The sequence below is a fragment of the Felis catus genome, chromosome B2 (assembly GCF_018350175.1).
Source record: "Felis catus isolate Fca126 chromosome B2, F.catus_Fca126_mat1.0, whole genome shotgun sequence".
NCBI classification, from domain to species: Eukaryota; Metazoa; Chordata; class Mammalia; order Carnivora; family Felidae; genus Felis; species Felis catus.
Window position 1 is genome coordinate 108,290,364 of NC_058372.1, and position 12,465 is coordinate 108,302,828.

The window sequence follows — 12,465 nt, forward strand, 5'->3', positions numbered from 1 at the left end:
TTGTCCAATATAATTACTTTGAGGTTCACTCATGTTGTTGCATGTGTTGACAGTTTATTCCTTTTTACTACTGAGCAGTATTCCTTCTGTGGGGATATACCCCAGTTTGTTTATCAATTCTCTGGTTGATGAACATTGGTGGTTTTTTTTCCAGGTTTTCACTACTACAAATAAATCTGTGTGCATTCATATTTAAGTCTTTGTGAAGATATATCATTTTATTTCTCTTGAGTAAATAGTAAAAAGAGGAATGGCTGGATTATATGCTAGGCATATGTTTGATATTTTAAGCAATTTCCAAGCTGTATGCCAAAGTGGTTGTAGTATTTAATAATCCCAGCAGTGGTACATGAGAGTTCTAGTTATTCCACAATCCTTTCTAACTTGATGTGGTCAATATTTTAATTTTAGCTATTTTTGTGTTATGTGTGGATATCTCTCATAGTTCTAATTTTCATTTCCTTAATGACAAATAATTTTAAGCATGTCTTGATGTGCTTATTTTCCATCTGTCTTATCCTGCTTGGCCTGCCATAACAATACATCTTAGATTGGGCAGCTTAAACAATAGATACTTGTTTCTCACTGGGTACTGGGGAGTCCAAGTTCAAGGCTCTAGCTGATTGATTTCCAGTGAGAACTCTCTTCTTGGCTGCAGATAATTGTTTTCTTGGTGTGTCCTCACTTAGCTGTTTTATTATTTTTTTTCTAATATTTATTTGAAAGAGAGAGTACATGAGTGGGGGAGTGGCAGAGAGAGAGGGAGACACAGAATCTGAAGCAGGCCAGCACAGAGACTGTTGCCAGGCTCCCAAAGTCACAGACTGCGAGATCATGACCTGAGCCAAAGTCAGATGCTCAACCAACTGAGCCATCCAGGCACAGCCTCCTGTAAGCTGTTTTAATGTCCTTCTCTGACAGGGGTAAAGAGTGAGCTCTCTGATATCCCTGCTTTTTCTCCTTCTCTGCTATTATCTCTGTTCTGAATGAGTTTTGATTGATTTCTCTTCCCCTTTTTGGTCACATTTCCCTGATCCTTTATAGTTTGGTAAATTTAATTTGTGTAGTAGACAGATCTTAAGATGGACCACAGAGATGTCTGCCTTGATTATTTACATCCTTGTATAATTCTCTCCCCCTGAGTGTACTAGTTTAATGACTTGGTTCTAATAATCAGAATAAGGCAAAAGTGATAGAATGTCACTTCTTTCATTAGATTACAAGAGACTGTAACATCTATCTTGTTGGCTTACTCTCTCTACTGCCTTCTTAGCTTGCATGCTTTGAAAAAACAAGCTACAATACTGTACAAGCCCACGTGGTAAGAAACTGATGGCAGGTTACAGCCAAGATAGTGAGAATCTGAGGCCACCAGTGAGAAGCTGAGGCTACCAGTTGAACAGTTTCCTACAAGGTATTGTACTGAATACTACCAATAATCATGTGAGCTTGGAAATGAATTTTTCCCTAGTTGAGCTTTAAGATAACTGGAGCCTAGCAGGCACCTTCTGAACTTTTAAGAGAACCAGAAGTAGAGTCTCTAACTAACCCATGTCCAGATTACTGATGCACAGAAACTGTTTTTAGCACTGAATTTGTCATGCAGCTTTTTAATGTGGTAATAGATAACTAATAGTTTTCATGGTGGACATTGTGAATATGTAAACACGAACTAACAGTTTTCATGGTGTACATGAAAGGTGGGACCAGGACAGTCCTGTCTCACACTATCTGATCTTGCCTATTCATATTGAAAGCTCACATTCCTTAAACATTTACAGGATAAAAAAAAAATCCTTGAGACTGGTTTTTTTTTTCAACGTTTTTATTTATTTTTGGGACAGAGAGAGACAGAGCATGAACGGGGGAGGGGCAGAGAGAGAGGGAGACACAGAATCGGAAACAGGCTCCAGGCTCCCAGCCATCAGCCCAGAGCCTGATGCGGGGCTCGAACTCACGGACCGCGAGATCCTGACCTGGCTGAAGTCGGATGCTTAACTGACTGCGCCACCCAGGTGCCCCCCTTGAGACTGGCTTTAAAGTATTTGCTTCTGCTGGGTGACTAGAATACCACCGACCTGAAACCACATTCAACAGTATACTTAGCTTGGAGATTTAGGGATTACATTGGTAGTATGATCATAGTCCCAAAACTACATGAGAGGAAGTCTATGGTTATGAATTCCTCTTGCTACATATATCAAGAAAAACTAAGGCAGGAAAGTTCCCTTAGAGTCTTCTTTTTTGGTGCCTATTTTGTTTTGATTCATCTTTTCACTGACCAAATGGTCCTTCATGGTTCTGGCTTTTTACAGGATTTATAAAACTCCCATATCTGGGCCTCCTGATTTTCATGATCAATTAAAATTAAATATCTGGATTATTGGTAATCAAGTTTTACTATTGTTTGCATATCCCCTAAAAGAATTTTGATAAGTTATAAATGTATGATACCTAAAATGTTTCAATTTAAATTTTGAATGGTCAAAAAATACATAATCTGTTGTGTTTTAATATTGAACTTTCAAAATAAAACTGTTACTTCACCCTTCTAAATGTGTTTAGTAGAATATAAGTGAATCAATACCCACAATTATTCATATAAAAGTATATTATAATGTTATATTTTAACATTCATATATTTTCCATTATTTACTATGCTAAGATGATCCCATGTGTATTTTCACCTGTTGTGTGAAGATTCGATAATCTATGCTGTGGATTAACAATAAATTTTATCTGGAGTAAGCTACCATAGCCAGCGTCAGTAGCAGAGAAGACCTGAGCTCCTATTTTCCCACTGTCCCATTGAGAAGATAGGGTGCTGTGCTGGACACACAATATGGATTGTATTCTAGTTGATAGACATTCTTTCCCATTTCTCTCCTTCAGGGAAAATGCAACATTATGAGTGAAGAGTCACATGAATAACGTGCATACCAGCAAGTCTATATATGAATGACAGCATTTTACAAAATAATACCTGGAATACCAGCTGCTCATTTCCTAGAAGAATTGTAGAGCCTTCTAAGGAGTGGAAAAGCCACTGATCCCATTGGAAACTCATTTCTGATATAGCCTTTGCTTCTGAGGAAAAGAAAAAAAAAAGGAACAATCCTACTGATCTCATGATCCAAACAATCTGGTGAGAGTACCTTGGATCATTTTCAGTCAACCTGTGCCTTCCTTTACCAGCTCATATTTGCATGGCATCTCCTACATAGGAATTTATCTTATGTTATATTTTATGCACAAGTTTGTGGAGCCTAAATGGGGGGTCCCTCGATTGAATGGAGGCCACCAAATGTGAGGCAACAATAGGATGGAAGCCAATGGCACTGGGGGTGAAATCATTCATTCACCTGAGGCAGAACAAAGGAGATAGCTTATTGAATACACTTCACGGGAGCAGCAGGCAGGACAGTAGAGACAGGCTGTCTGCAAAGAGGTAGGGGGTTAAGGCTGTTTTTAAAGGGGGACGATCAGGAGGTATGGTGATGTTTGGAATTCTCCTTTATTGGTAACAGTGCCTAGTTGTAAGCCCATTGATCAGTTAGGGGCTATGGATATTTTGAGGTGGGTCACCTGATGGGTCTTTTCGACATTCCATTGCTCAAGCATGTTTGCTTGAAAGCAGCCTCTACCAAACTTTTTTGTGGCCTACCATATTCTCTTCGACTAAATTATGTTTATAAATTGAAATTGATTTTTCACTTCCTCTAAAGCTCTAAATGTTAACCAAGTTCCTTTGTATTAAATCACTACCCAATTATTAATAGTACACAATTGATTAAAACATGAAAAATAAAATTTTACTGGAAATGTATTACTTAATGAGATGGATAGGTCTCTTAAAATTAATTCATGTACTTATAGATGAGTATGACTTATTGGTAGAATAAAGTAAGTGTCAATGGAAATTAACAGGAAATGGCAAGAGACTATGTGGGCCACCAATAAATTCAGGGCTTGCAAACCATGAATTAATGATTGTCATTAAGTACATTATTTATAGTAGAATCCTCAGCATATTCCAACTAGATTAATACAAAACAAGTGAATACATAATGCACAAATAAGCAAGCAGTCAGCTGACCAGTGATAGTGAGCCAACTTGCAGCCAAGTTAAAAAAAATGCATGAGAATTTTTCAGTGCCAAAATTTAGTGAAAATTACTTTCATAAATCTCAATAAACATCTAAACTAACTTATCTCTGATATGTGTTTTTGAATCAAAGATCACTTTGCTATGTCAGAAATAAAATGGAAGTTTTTTTTACTTTCTATTTGAAATCATGCAAAAGAAGAAGCTGAGGCAGTTCTTTGATTACAGGAACTGTGTATAGTCAAGATTATTTTGGACTGTCCTTTTTAAATATTTGCTTTGTTTCAGATCTTTTCTCTTTTCTTTCACTTTTCTCTCCCCTTCCTCCTGTTCACAAACACTTCAAAAGTTTTGTTTTTATATTTGGAAAATGGAATGCAATCAAATTCAGTTATGTTAAAGTTTTGACTTTTTTAAAAAAGTGTTTTTTTGGAAACTGGGAGAATTATAACAAGAAAGGGCAAGAGAAAAACTAGAAATGATAATGCTGCTGGGAATTTGACTACAGGCAAAGTTTCAGGCAGATGATTTTTTTTTAAGTGTATTTAATTATTTTGGGAGAGAGAGGCAGAGAGAGAGGGAGAGAGAGAGACTCCCAAGCAGGTTCCACGGTTCCACACTGTCAGCAAAGAGCCCACCATGGGGCTCCATCTCAGGAACCATGGGAGCATGACCTCAGCCACTTAACCAACTGAGCCACCCAGGTGCCCAAGCAGATGAATTTAAAAAAAAAAATTGACATAAGTTAATGTGGAAACTGATTTTCTTAAAGCTGTGGTCTGTATCCACATCCACTAGAAAGTTTTAGAGTAATCTGGAAACATTATATAGTTTGAAGACCTCTGCTCTGAGCCTTGAGGATCAGATGAACAAAGGCTACAGTGCATTTCAAATTTCAGTTAGTAGTTTGCATTTGTACTTTCTTGTCATCTTTTGGTCTCTAAGGATTTTCCTTACTTTCCTGCCATGCAGCATATTACCTTTAGTTAAGGAAGTTAAGAAAAGATGTGAATATATAATATTTTTATTTGGATGTTTTTCAAAGTGGAAGATTTTGTCTGTTTGTTTGTTGTTGTTTTGTTGTTTAAGAAGGAAGAGAAGATAGTTAATATGCCAATATACCTAAAGCAAATGCACTTCCATGTTATCTTAAAAATAAATATATAAATTTTTATTTATGTAAGTAAAATATATAATTTTACTTGTTTTTTAAAAAATACTATTTATTTAGGTTTTCTCAAAATCTTAGATCAATTGCCCGTTTTAATATATTTGAAATTCGGGGCGCCTGGTGGCTTAGTTGGTTGAGCGCAGACTTTGGCTCAGGTCGTGATCTCACGGCTTGTGGGTTTGAGCCCTGCGTTGGGCTCTGTGCCGACAGCTCAGAGCCTGGAGTCTGTTTCAGATTCTTTGTCTCCCCTTCTCTCTCTGCTCCTCCCCCACTTGTGCTCAGTCTCTCTTCCTCTCTGTCTCAAAAATAAACATTAAAAAAATTGAAAAAAATAGTAATATATTTTCAATTCATAAGAAAAAGAATGTGGTTAGTCAATCAGTTATTAAGTAGGTTATTGCTATATGTACAGCACTTGTTTAATTGATAAAATTGAATTTCTATTTTTTAATTAAAATTTTTTTTTAAAGTTTATTTATTTTGAGAGAGAGAGATAGAAAAAGAGCACAGGCGGCAGGGCATGTGGGGCAGATAGAGAGGCAGAGAAAGAGAATATCAAGCAGGCTTCTCACTGCCAGGGCAGAGCCCAACATGGGGCTCAGGGTCACAAACCATGAGATCATGATCTGAGCTGCAATCAAGAGTCAAATGCTTAACTGACTGAGCCACCCAGGTGCCCCTATAAAATTGAGGTTTTGAATGGGAGATAGAATAGTGTCAAATTTGTGGATAATAAGGATTTGCATATAACATAATAAGAATCTTCAGGCAAAGTGAATTAATTATGATAACAAAATGTACTTTTTTAATGTTTATTTATATATTTGGGGGGGATGGGGCAGTGATGGAGGGAGAGAATCTGAAGCAGGCTCCGTGCTGTCAGCACAGTCTGACGTGTGGCTGGATCTCGCAAAGTATGAGATCACGACCCGAGCAGAAATCAAGAGTTGCATACTTAACAACTGAGCCAGCCAGACACCCCAGAAAATGTATTTTTGAAGGACACCTGGGCATTATATCTTCTGTGTTTGCTTCCTGGTGATAATAGAAATCTAATGTTTGTGTACATTTGCTCAAAAGGAAGGTAGTTATTATAAGATATTTTCAGGACCATTGATGCAACATATGAGTATATAAGAGCAGTGATATACAAGAATTAGCTTTCATCTGTGTGGTCTTGTCAGAGATTCTAGATACCAAGAAAGCTATTTGAAGATACTATGTATATGTTCTTGTCTCATGTGGCTACCACACTTCTGATAAGATTTTGTCTCAGGCTAATCAGATGAAGCACCTAAAATTGAGGGATGTTGAGTGAGTACTACCTGACATTCTTCGGGTGATATCAGGAATAGGTTTTGCATGACAACCATGGCTCCTATAGTTAGTTTTTAAGGGACTCAGGAAGTTATAGGAGAGAATGATGAGGTAAGAGTATCTCTTAGAGTCCAGCTGACAGAGTCTTTGAAGACACTGAGTTTTTGAAGAAGGTTTTGTGGGGAAATTGTACTTAGTGGAATTTGGCACCATTCACCTTCTTCTGACTGATAGGGTTAGTAGATAATAAACCCAATTGTTTGGTTCTCTTTAAGCAGTAAAGGCTTTCTTGAAAATCCAAAGGGATGGGTAGTCTTTCACATAGAAGGCAGAAATTGGGTGAATCTAGAGGGTTTAAATATGAGAGGGGATTATTAGAGCTGAGAAAACTCTGCCCCTCTAATTGAGTCTATTGTCCTGTGTGATTCTGCCTGAAGGAAGAGGCTGGTTCCAATGTAAAGTGAATTTTTGTTGTTAATTTGTGTTATCTTAAAATAACACTGTTTTTAAAATGTGTGTGTTAAATTTTCCCCTCACACAAGGTCTATTTGATAATGTACAGTATGGAGAGGTTGGGTTAAAATTTGTGTTCAGTAGGAACAGAGTTTAATTATATAGGACCTGTGAGATAATATAAAATATATATATAATATATATGTTATATATTATATTTATATTATATTATATTTATATATAATATACACAATATATGTATAATATATAATATATACAATATATGTATAATATATAATATATATATTATATTTATATATTATATTATATATATACAATACATATAAATATATATATTATATGTATATGTGTATATATATATATATATATATACACATATATATATTTCTCTGTCCCTGGCACAGAGCTCCTAAAACCTTTATAATTTCCTAAGTGAAAGTAGCACTAAGAGCATCTCTTTTTCTTTTCTTTTGTTTTAATACAATTTATTGTCAAGTTAGCTAGCGTACAGTGCATACAGTGTTTTGGGTGTAGATTCCCATGATTCATTTTTTTCTAATATTTGTCTTTGACCTGTCCCTGACAGAGGGCTCCTAAAAGCCTTATAATTCCTAAGTGATAAGAGCATTGGAAATATCTTTTGTTCTATTTGAGACAACTCTGAATGGGTTCCTGGATGGCACCTGGGTGAGGGCTGGTCACTAAAAGGCCAAGCTATGATTGGAATCTTGGAATATGCATCCTCAGCATCCACCTTCCAGAGTGACAAACACATTGACATCAGGAAGGTGATGTGCCCCAACTCCCCTGGGACAGAAGCTCCTGTGCTCAGTATCCTCCCAGACCTTGTCCTATTTACCTCTTCCTCTGGCTGTTCATCTGTATCCTTCTTCAGGTCCTTTAATAAAATGGTAAATGTAAGAAAGTGTTTTCCTGAGTTCTGCAAGCTTCTCTAGCAAGTTAAATGAACCTAAGGAACAGGTTGTTAGAACCTCCAATCTATAGTCCATCGGTCATAACACTGGTGATAGCCTGGGGTTATGACTGGCATCTGAAATTGGTGAGGAGGAGCAAACAGTCTTGTGGGACTGAGCCCTGAACCTCTCGGATGTGATACAGAGTGCCAGAATTTAGTTAAATTTAAGGACAACCAGCTGGTGTTGCACAGAATTGGTTGGTGTGGGAAAAACATCACACACTTGGTGATCAGAAATGTCAGAAGTGAAGTGTTCTTTGTGAGTAGTAAAGGAGACACACAAGAGAGAAACAGTCAGGAAGAACTGGATTTTCCTTGCCCAGGTGGAATAATGAATTTTTCTATATTACAGGACTGTAATGCAGTAAGAAAAGAAAGTAATTTATTTTTCAAACTCTAGTTGCTGCCTGCAGACAAAGACCATCAAAACCATACCTGTGGTCAAACAAGGTTAGGTTTATGAGTTCTTGTAATGAAGTTTACTGTGTGCAATATGGAACCTAGGGCATGTAAACAAGAGGAGATTTTTTGTTTGTTCTTTAGAAGGGACTTGTTACGGAGTTTAGGTTTGTGTTGGTGTTTTGGGAAAGAGATCAGTGAAATGTGATTTTCCTGTGATTTGGGTAGTGTTAGAAAGAGAGAGAAAATCTATGGGTGTGTGTGTGTTTGTGTGTGTGTATATACAAATGTATTCTTTTTTCAGTCTCAGAAATGGAAGAAATACAGTGAATCTAAAAAAAAATTCACCTCATGAGAGAAGTCTCTCATGTGAGCCAGGAGAAGAACATGACTGGTTATTTTTGTGGTTTGAAACATCTTGTTTTTGTCTGTGTGAAAGATGTTTATGGAATGGTTTTATTTTTAATTGTTCCATCACGGTCAGAAAGTGACCTTTGATGATGGTACCCTCTGAAACTGTTTAATAGGAAAACAATCATACGGTGATGGAAAGGGATACATAATACAAAAGGTGTTAGAGAAGTTATTACTACTGATCTCAATGAATAAATATCAGTTAAAAAGAATACAACTGTATTATAATATGGATGCCATTATCATCCTCATTTTATAGTTAGAGAAACTGAAATTGAGAATGGTGAGGTATGCCTGAAGTCACCGAGCTATTAAGTAGTAACCAGCCTCACTTGAGAGTCTGGATACTTAACTAACGGGCCATGCTGCCTTATTTCCCCCAGGATCTATGATACCTAAATATATGACCCACCAAATTTCAAGGGAATAGACGGGGACATGGATTTATTGGGATAAAACTCAGTATAAAAACCATTATGATTCAAGGGTATTATATCAGAATTGAGGACAGAACTGCAGGAAAATGTAATTTCCACAAAGCAGAAAAGCTGAAGGCAGATATATTATTTAGTAAATCTGGGAGAATCCTATGTATTTGACCTTGTCAGCACTTAACTTTAATTCAAGAACTAAAAGAGTCTTTAAATGATGTAAGTTTCATGTAGTTGCAGAATAATTGAAATTTTCAGTTCTGATAAGAAGTTACATTGGGTGAATAATGTCACCAGAAGCTGTATATATTTCTGTTTGAGTCTTGAGGTTGCAGAACCATGGAATATCTTTACGCTGAATCCGCCCATGGCTAGTGGTACCTCTCATTCTGATAAATTGATATATCTTTATGTTGATAAATCAAGAAAGTAAACTAATGTGTTAAAGATTGTGCACTGGCAGGTGATAGAGCATGGCATGTTCTCTTTCTGCACTTATAATCCATCTGATAAAAATAAGACGCCAATAGCCATTATTGAAAAAAATGGAATGGACTGATTAAAATGGTACTCTAGAAATAGTGATATGCAAATAAATTGCAGGCTGCATTGAATAATCAAAGAAATTGATGTTAGGTAAGAATAGAAATTAGAAATTTGCTATCATGGGGTAAGTATTTTGACTAAGATCAGGCAGTGGGAATGGAAAAGATACTTCAAATAAAATGCGGTAGAATTAATCATGAATTAACACTGAGACAATGGAAAATAAGAAAGAAAATCCTGAGTATCAAGTTCAAACAATTAAGTGTTCCACAGAAAAGATGCTGAAGAAGGAAAAGAAGGAACTAGAAAAAAAAATGAAAGAAATTACAATTCAACTACCGCTGACTCTTGAATAGTTGAATAGTGTGGAGGGTAGGGGGGCTTGGGGGCACTGACTCCAGCAAGGTCAAAAACCCATATGTAACTTTTGACTCTCCCAAAACTTAACTACTAATAGCCTACTGTTGGTCAGAAGACTTACTGATAACAACATCTAGTAACACACATTTTGTATATATATTATACACTGTATTCTTATAATACAGTATGCTAGAAAAAAATGTTATTAAGAAAATCATAAAGAAGAAAAAATACACTTACAGTACTGTATTTATTGATTTAAAAAATCCATGTATGAGTTCAAACACATGTTGTTTAAGGGCCAACTTTAATGATACACTTATTAATAAAGAAGTATTTAATGAGATCCTATTTCATACAAGGCACACCTCTAGGTGCTGAGGCTACAGCTGTGATTAAAAAATAAAAATACAAATTCTTTACCTTTACAGTGCTTTTATGATGGTTGAAGAAACAGATAATAGGCAGCTAATCATAAATAAATTAGATGGTGACGAGTGCAATGAAGTTGGCAGGATTGTAATTAAAAAATAGCATAAAATATCAGAAACTAACAGAGTTTCTTAAATTCTCTAATTTATTTTAAAATTATTCGTTTAAATCTAAAAAATGGAAATTGTTTTAAAATTAAGAAAGATCAAAGGCAATTAAAAGTTGTAATGTTTTAACGGATGAACAGGGCAAATTAGTTTCCTAACAATGGTATTACTTCAGGCTAGAGGCGCTCCCCTCCATTATATCTGATATTTTGGGCTACCAATCCCAATATTAGGTCTTGGAAATTTGTGTTTTCTCTCTGGCATGTTATATAGTGTCCTCAATAATTTTCTTTTAGCTCGGTTCCTCAAAGAGTTTTGATCTGCATTAAATACAGGTCTGTGATTCTGACAGTCTTGATTTCTTTTTTACATCTCAGCTACTGTGCAGTTGCCAAATCTGGGCAGAAGTCAGGAGATAGGACTCCTGTCCAACAAATACTACATATTTGTAACCTTGGACAAATCATGCAAATTCTGTGAATCTATTTCATCATCTATAAAATGGGGATAATAGTACCTAATACCAAGTATTGACAGAATCAAATGAAAAACTATGCAGGCAAGTATTTTATAAACCGCAAAATTCACTACAAACATAGTAGAGGATTACTTTTCACTACGTTACCTTGTAGAGGCTCACCAGAGCTTCTTAAGACTCATTTTGCTTTTCTCCACTGTATCCCCAGACTCCTGCTTTCCTTTGAATTTCTGAGCATTGCATATTAAATGAGATACAGTGATATACATATAAAGTGTCATAACTTATATTAACACTTCCCTTTAATAACTTCTTTTGAGAAATTCTATAACTTGTAACAGAAATTTTGGAGTTCCTATCTGCTACTATCAAACTAGTTCTGCCTCATGGAAATCCGGACTCTATTTACAGCCATAGGCCATTGATTGCATATATGATTTTCTAGTGCTGCTCAACTGTTAAGTGGCTGACTTTGCAGTCTTATTATTTGTGCCAGTTTTCAGTTTCTCTTCCACATTCTTTCCACCAACAGCATATGGCTTTGCATGGTCTATTCAGTAAATACTCATAATTATTCCACTGAGCTTTGGTGACGATGAATGTGTGTGTTATTGGAGATAAATTGTGCAATCTGCAAGAAAAACAAGGATGAGTTTTTGCTTGGATATTTTTACTCATTTTGCCGCGGAGGCAGATGCTCTACTCCTTAGTGAGGCAGGGCTTTGCTTTGGGGACAGGGATGCAGAGTTCATCACGTGCTTTGTGCTTTCTTATTTATACTTTACGACTGATTAGCATGCCTTCTACAAACACTTCTGGTATACGGATGTAACTACCTTCCGTACAAGGTTATAAGAATAAGATAATGCATGCAAAGGAGTATCCTTTACCATAAACAAAAACTAAGCTAAGTCTGAATGTAAATATTGCATGATACAAAATCAAAATATTTAATATCTCTTGATTAAATATTAGAAGTTGCTTTCTTTCTTGTGTTCTGACAAAATGAACGCACAGACAAAAGCAGTAGCTGAGGTTGTATCAGCAACCGATAAAGGGTTTTTTGTTTGCTTTTTACTTTCCCTCTGCTGACCATTACCCTCAAAAGTAAAGAAAAAAAATGAAACCTCTCCTTTCTAGGTTTTACAATGAAATGAAATAGTAACACATAATTTCAGGGAGCTAGAATTCCTACTGTCAAAGAAAAACACTTGCCCAATTACCAGTATTTCATATTTTTGAACACAAGAAAATA

The 12,465-nt window shown here is 36.0% G+C and overlaps 1 long non-coding RNA gene across 1 annotated transcript; it reads left to right on the forward strand.

The window, feature by feature from the left end:
- The first annotated feature begins 1,168 nt into the window (after positions 1–1,168).
- LOC123385532 lies at positions 1,169–11,358 on the forward strand. Its single transcript, XR_006598240.1, has 3 exons — positions 1,169–1,414; positions 2,893–3,145; positions 11,110–11,358. It is a non-coding gene; the product is annotated as an uncharacterized LOC123385532 (long non-coding RNA).
- Positions 11,359–12,465: the final 1,107 nt, after the last annotated feature.